The 7,408-nt window shown below is 41.3% G+C and overlaps 1 non-coding gene across 1 annotated transcript; it reads right to left on the reverse strand.

Annotated features, from left to right (window-relative positions):
• Positions 1 to 5,879: 5,879 nt before the first annotated feature.
• On the reverse strand, positions 5,880 to 5,964 carry LOC137213715 (small nucleolar RNA Z195/SNORD33/SNORD32 family). Its single transcript, XR_010938337.1, has one exon. It is a non-coding gene; the product is annotated as a small nucleolar RNA Z195/SNORD33/SNORD32 family (small nucleolar RNA).
• Positions 5,965 to 7,408: the final 1,444 nt, after the last annotated feature.

Raw genomic sequence — 7,408 nt, forward strand, 5'->3', positions numbered from 1 at the left:
TGCAAATAATATATTGATTCAATTTTAAAGTTTAACTTTAAACTCCTCAAAAACAAGAACATAAGTATGCAGTTCTTTTTGTACAGTGTCTAGCATGAAAAAAGCACCTCAAAGATGTTTTCTGGGAATGAAAATGTTTTCTTCTCCCATTGATCACTACTCCAAGGGTTCATATAGAGAGTTCCAATCACTTCACATTTGGAGAAACAGCCTTTGTCTGTTATTAGAATTAAGAGCTAATTTTATGTTGCCCCGTGAGTTAAAGCTTTAAAAAAAAATGGCAGTCCCAGTCCACTATGGATTTCTTTAGAAATGTCCTGTTTTGGGCCTCATGCATTGTAAGCAAGCCTTCACATTAGGGTTTACCAAGATCATGTTGACTGGAAAATCTCCCATAAGTTCCTGAAGGATAGTATTAGTAATTATATACATAAGGAAAGTTTTTGCCAAATAAATGAACAAGTAAAAAGATGACTCTACATTGAAGTCAGATGTAAACTTGAAAGCTCAGATCATTTTTCAAATGGATTATTTCAAAGTGTCCAGCTATTTAGTGCTAATTACATTAGTTATTCAGTTATAATTGAATTACTCAATTATTATTTGCATTTTCCAGTATTCTTTGGATGGTGGGTACCCTGTAGACCCAACAAGAGGCTGTACCTAATAATAAACAAATATTTATTGAACATTTAGTTTGTGTTATATACTTTTTATAGATTTATTATTTCATTTAATACTCATAAATAATCCAAGAGGTAGCTGCCAGACAGTCCCATTATATAAATGAAGAGATTAGGGACTTGTTTGGGGAAGTCACCATTTAGAAGATGGTGAAGCCCACAACTAGAACCAAAGCCTGTTTGACTCCAAAGTTTATCCCTATGCATTATTGTTTCTGTGTTCAGATGATATGCATGTTTTCTGTTGCTCATAGGAGTTTACACTCACCCCAGAATAAACTTGGGTTTAGAAAAAGTTATTTTGCCAGAAAAAACACGCAATCACCTTCCCACAGGACGCCTGTAGTGACCCATTGATGAGAACAGGATCAGCTCAAGAAACTGTTTGTAAATATTTTTATCCACTTAAAAAGTCTTTGGTGTTCACAACGTGGGTGGGTAGTGGGAAAGGGAACCATTTGCCCAGCTGAACTGAGGTCAAACTAGAACAATTTATCTTATGAACTTATCTTATGGAACAATGCAGAACAGATCCCTTGCTTTCTTTCTTTAGATAAAAATTTTAAAGTCTTGCTTCACAAAGGAGATGGCACCTTGCTGTCTCCTTGTTTACTTAAGTAAACTATACAGGAAATGGGCATTATTGTCTTTGTAAAAGCAGTTGTAAAACTTGATAAAACTAATGATCCCAAGACAGTGCATGGCCACAGAATGAGAACACGATGTTTCTTCCATCGTGCACACAGAGGGCATCAAGTCCACTTTGAACTCCAACTGGCCACTGAGCCTGGTCAGTAAATCTGCCATCGATATCTTTGGATGACTTCCAATTTGAGGGGCTCTATGGTCTCAGGGGAACCTCTCTCCCCTGACTATTTCTATTTATCTTCTAAGTTAAACTTAGTTTGGAAAGGCTTCTTTACAGCTCTGATATGACTTGTTCTTTCTTTCTAGGGTTACAGGGTAAGGTTTTGGCTCACTTTCACAACAAAATTAACATTTCTGACTCTATACTCTTGTTGTGCAATGAAAACAGCCATAAATTGAAAGTGAGGAAACTTGGGTTTGAATCATTTTTTTCCCTTTTTGTTGACCTTAGGCAAGACACCCAACCTCTCAGGGTCCCATTTGTCAGATCTCAGGGTCCCCTCTGTAGGTTCTTTACCATTCTTTCCTTTTATTCTATTTAAAAAATCCTATTTGGGGTCCTATAATTTCCCATGTCATTATTAGAGAACGTAGATGAGACAACTTGGGAAAATAGCTAACACAACTACCCTAGCTACCAGGAAATCTCTTTAAAAAAATATTCCCTGGTGCAGCATCTGTCAGCAAAGCCATTGACCTCTTACTGTGGATATTCATCTATTTCCCTGAGAGGAGAGTTGCAGACATCTGGCTCAGAGACAGACTGCAGTGCAAAGGTTTCCTCCAGTTCAAATCAGAAATTCTAGGATTGCAGTGTTTACACGCTAATTTCCACTCTTGCTGATCCAAAGCCAATGTCATAAGAAGTGTGAGGTGTCCAAGGAAATCAGTTAAGCCATAGATGGCAAGTTGAATTCGGAAGGCAAGCATCAGGGGCAGAATTCCCACTGGTGGAGCCTTACTCTGCTGTGACTGACATGATGAGATATAAGTCTGAGATCTCAGCTCACATCTTAACGTGACAGGACACAGGAGCAGCCAGGTTTAGGGAAGACTGGTGGGAAAGCCCAAGGGTGGGTCTCTCTGGGAACAGGAAGCACGTATTGCTGTACCAAGAAGGCTCTGGGACACAGAATTTTTCAAGTTGGAGAAGCAATTGAGCTTCCCAGGGGCTGCCAAGAGTGTGTCACAAGGAGTGTGCACTTCCTTAGTGCTTCTTCTGTCTCAGGTCACAGAATCCAGAAGGGAGCAGCTGTGCTGCTTTATGACTTGCATTAACACAGATTCCTATATAAGCACCCAGTTCAGACCCTCACATTATGGATTAGAGCAGAGACAAGGATGAATCTATATATTCCTCTCTTTCTGAAATTCCTTTTTGTTTTCTTTGTGGTAGGAGTATAATTTTACCACCATCAAATATATTCTGTACACCAGTGAGGAGTTGGACTACCTGCATGAGAATTGCAAAGAGTACTTACAAAAAAAAAATATATGTGTTTCAGGGTTCTACCTAGACCTACTGTATTATTGCACCAGGATGTTTGGGGTGTGTGTGTGTTGGTAGGTCAGGAACCTGCATTTTTAATTCATATCCCAAATGAAGTTTGAGATCCTCTGCTTGACACTAATCTAGCAAACTATTGAGTATGTGCACTTAACCACATGGTTCTCTGGTTAAAACCATCAATGGTCCCTTTTCATTGAAGGGTCAGCTTCAGTTTAGATCAAATTGCAAATACAACACACTATTTCATGTCCCTCTTGCCTGTTGGTTCTTACCTATACTCAGGATGGTGTCTACTCATTTTTCCTGATAACTCAAGCAACACCTACTTCCCTGATAAGTCCTCCTCTGTCATTGGACCAGGCAGACCTGACTTTATTTCCACTGTGTCCCTATATTGCTCTATGCTAGGGTATCTCGACCTAGGCACTTTTGACATTTGGGGCTGGATAATTCTTTGTTGTGGGTGGCTGTCCTCTTCATTGATGGATGTTAACATCATTCTTGGCTCTACCCACTAGATGCCAGTAACAACTCCCGAGCTGTGAGAACCAAAAATGTCTTCACGCACTGCCAAATGTCTCTTGGGGGGCAAAATTGTACCTGGTTGTGCACACTGCTCTACACTTACAAATATCGTAGCCCTAGCCAAATAATGTGGAAACTTTCTGCTTGCTAGTTTATCTCCTCTGAGATTCTGAGAGTTCAAGAGTAGGGGGTTTGCAAAATGTATCCTTGTGTCCCCTGTGCCAAGGCATAACACCTGATGCACAGTAGGCATGTAATACACATTTCCTTAGCAAAACTTTATTGAGGTACTAGATGTCAAAAGACCTGGATTTTAGCTTATCTTGGTTGGCTCTACGGTTTGAAATGTGGTGACTCTGGACACATCAATTAGCATCTCTGTGCCTCAGTTTCCCTCATTGGAAACATCAGCATTAGGCCTTTGGGTTGTATGTGGATGGAATGTGAGTGGGTCTAAGAAAGTGTAAAGTGCAGAAAGAAGCCTAGTCAAGGCAATGTGTTCTGAGGAAGACATGCTGCTGTCATGTTTTTATCTTCCGGGCACAAAGTCTGGGTAGCACTGAAAATTCAGGTCTGTGCAAACAATACAATGTTTTATAACAATATCTAGAGGATTTCTTTCATGTGGAACACTATAAATACTAGAAACTTTGTTGAACTGATTGAACCTGTGATATGAAATGAGACTACCACAAAGACTAAGCATAATGCTGTACAACACACTATAGAAACCCTAAAGTTTCAACTCCCTGCCCCCAGATACACTTGTGTGGTTCTGATAAAGACCCAGCCAGGCCTAAGGGAGCCTTCTCTGCTCTAGGTCTGTCTGATGTTCTGTGGCCTCCAGGAGCTGCCAAACCCATTCTCTGAGTCCTATTCTGTTCTGTGTTGGGACTGTGGCTTCCTTGTTTCCTGACCTTTAACATCAGTGGCAGGAAATTAGCAGGTTTTGCACCTGCAACTGCACAGAACATGTGGCATTAATAAGGAGACTCATCCACTCTTTGTAAAGATTTTTTTCCTCTAATACACCCTATGGAATGCCTCTCCAGTTATTTATTACCTTCAAAAACCTCTCTCTCTCATTCTGCTTACCTACTTTTATGACTTCCTTTTACACCCTGGGCATGCCATCACTCTTGCCTCCATGCTCTCCCAGCGCTGTGGTGGGCTGGTTTATAGATCTCCCTCCCTTCTTTTAGCAGAATGAATTTGTTTCCAGGTTAGCTCAGCTGTGAAAAACCTCTGTCGCGTGGAAATGTGGACTCTGATATGCATGCGCTAGTGTGTGTGTGTGTGTGTGTGTGTGTGTGTGTGTGTGTGTACCACCATCAACTCTCTTCCAGCTGCAACCAGCCAGGACTTTCCCACTAACCATTTCATGCCCCGAACATGTAGGCTGCAAAAGCACTCACAAATTGTAAAACTATACAAACAGGTCAAAAAGTCCTGAACACATATACTGCTAGTGCTGCAAGAGGGCTTGCTAACCATTTAGTCTAGCTCTTCCATTTTAAATTTGAGAACATTGAAGCCTGCACAGGTTAACTGACTCCCTCTTAGTATTTTCTTTGCAGTTTCTGACCATGTCAGAAAGCTACCATGAATCATTACATTACTTTTAAATGCATCACAGCTAATCTTTATTTTCCAATTTTTTCTATACTTCTGATCATCTCTTTAAGCTTAAAATAATAATTTCCTTTCAATATAGGGCTTGGGGATATCTCATCTGAAAGAGGTGGTAGGTGTTTTTAAAATAGTGAGTTCTGTGTATTTTTACAATAACACACGGTTTAGAGCAACGAATACGACCTTTTTTTCCTTACAAATTGACAATTATTCTGCTCCAAAATTTTTCTTACAATTTCTTTTTAAACAGCTCAGGCAGATTTCTGAGATTTGTTTGTAAGAAGATGGCCCTGGAGGATATTTGTCTGCTCGTTAGCCACTAAAATTTTTCTACTTTGAGAATTTTTAGAGAACTTATTGAATGGATGTACCTGTCTACTAGTTTATATGAAGAACTCATGGACAGCTTTTTTTTTTTTTTTTAAAGAATAAACAGTCAATTTTATTGGGCTCAGACTAGGAATCCATGGATCTTGAGGACCTCTGTGAATTTGTCAATTTTCTTCTCTCTATTCTTTTTGTCCTGCTTCCAGAGCCTCATAAGCTGCTTCTTCTTCCAGTAATGGATCTTGGCCTTCTCCTTCCTCTTCTTCTCCAGGGTGGCTGTTACTGCCTGGGACTTCCAGCCAACCTCATGAGCCAGGCATCCTATGTTAGCAAACTTTTTCATAGGCTTCAGATGCACAACCTTGAGGGCAGCAGGAACCACCATCTGCTTTTTTTGTCATAGGGTGGTGTGATCCCATCAAACATCTTGAGGTGGTCCAGAGCAGCCTGGCCTCTCTTGGTCTTATGGGGCAGCATGCTTGTGGGCAGAGGACAGCAGCCCTGTTCAGTGGGGTACGCGAGGACCCTGCTGCCCGACCCAGGCAGGCAGACAGGTGGCCTCAGATGGTAATGCGTGTGGAATCATCTCATGGTTGGGAAACTCGAACATGAGTGAGAAAAGTCCTCATCACCAACCTCATGGACAGCTTTATTGAAAAGCTTGGCAGCCTGAGAATCTAGGATTGTTCATTGCTGATCAAAAACTGTGTTTCCTTGGGGACTCAGATCAGTAAAAATGTAAAATGAGGAGGGAGAGACTGATATAGGATTTCAAACTATTTTTGACCACCTGACTTGAAGAAAAAAATAAGAAGTAATAGTCCCTCCTTCCCTGCACACCATTCCCAACCCATTCTCCTAAAAATCCTTCGTATTGTGGGGTTTATTTTTCATTTTAATATTAATTGTATTTTAAATTAGGTCTCTAAGAAAGAAGTTGGCCTTTCTCATTCTTTTCAGAGTGGTTTGCGAAATACTACATCAATGCATCTGAGAAAAACATAGGAAAACAGGATCTCTTGTAGTTTTGTTTTTGAATCAATACCCAAAATAACGACCAGAAGCAAAAATCCACTGGTGTGTCCACAAGCTGGTTGCTGGGCCAGTCAGCTTCATCCTTCCCGCCCTGAGCTGTTCTCCTGCAGGCTCCATGCCACTGCTGCAAGCCCCTAGAGCAGATAGAAAATGTAGGACAGAATGAGCAGACCTATGATGGCAAAGAACATCAGGATGAAAATATCCAGCATTGTGGACTCCTTGGCCAAAGAGGCCTCTGGATTCCAGAGAGATGTGAGCTGTGAGCACGGAGTGTGCAGTCGGTGGAGAGAAATGACTCTTTCTTCCCCGTGCTGCTCAGCCCTCCTTTCCCCTCTCCCTCCCAGGGCCTGCAACTAAGGGTTGCTGTAGTTCCATCAGCAGCTTACTTCCCTCCTCCCTCACTTCCACAGCCAACCAATCACAAAGCCTGGAGGAGGTAACCAGGGAACTGCTTCATACAGACCAGGCAGAAGTGAAGAGGTTTAATTTCTCCCTAGGAACCCAGTCCCGCCCCTTTGTATCTAAATGGAGTCTGCATGACATGCACATAGGAGGAGATCTGATCTGTATCCAGATGCCCTAGGAATGAATCCTCCTGACTGCCTTTCTTCTCCCTTTTCCCACTCACACACGCTGGGCAAATTATCTCAGAAAAATGACAGTTGGGAGTTGGATGGGTCGACCACTGGCAAGTAGTAAAAGTCATGTCATGGAAGACATGGACAAAGGTCCCATGTGAGTCTCAGCTGGCATCTCTGTGGATGGAGCTAACACTGATGGGAATTCCTAAGCTGTGCCAGATTCTGCACACGTGGTGTAAATTTTTTTAAAGAACAATTCAATTTATGTAAATTAAGCAAAAGAAACATCGAAACAGTTCACCTATTGCCCCCACCCCGACCATTAATCTGTTCTCTGTAACTATGAGCTTGCTTTCTTTTGCGAAACAAATACTTTAAAGAAAAAAAAAGCAGTGTACCACCATCCACATCATGATTATTTCTTAAAAGAGAGAATACTTCAGAGCAAAACAAAAAACAGGATA

Source organism: Pseudorca crassidens, chromosome 19 (assembly GCF_039906515.1).
Source record: "Pseudorca crassidens isolate mPseCra1 chromosome 19, mPseCra1.hap1, whole genome shotgun sequence".
Classification (NCBI taxonomy): Eukaryota; Metazoa; Chordata; class Mammalia; order Artiodactyla; family Delphinidae; genus Pseudorca; species Pseudorca crassidens.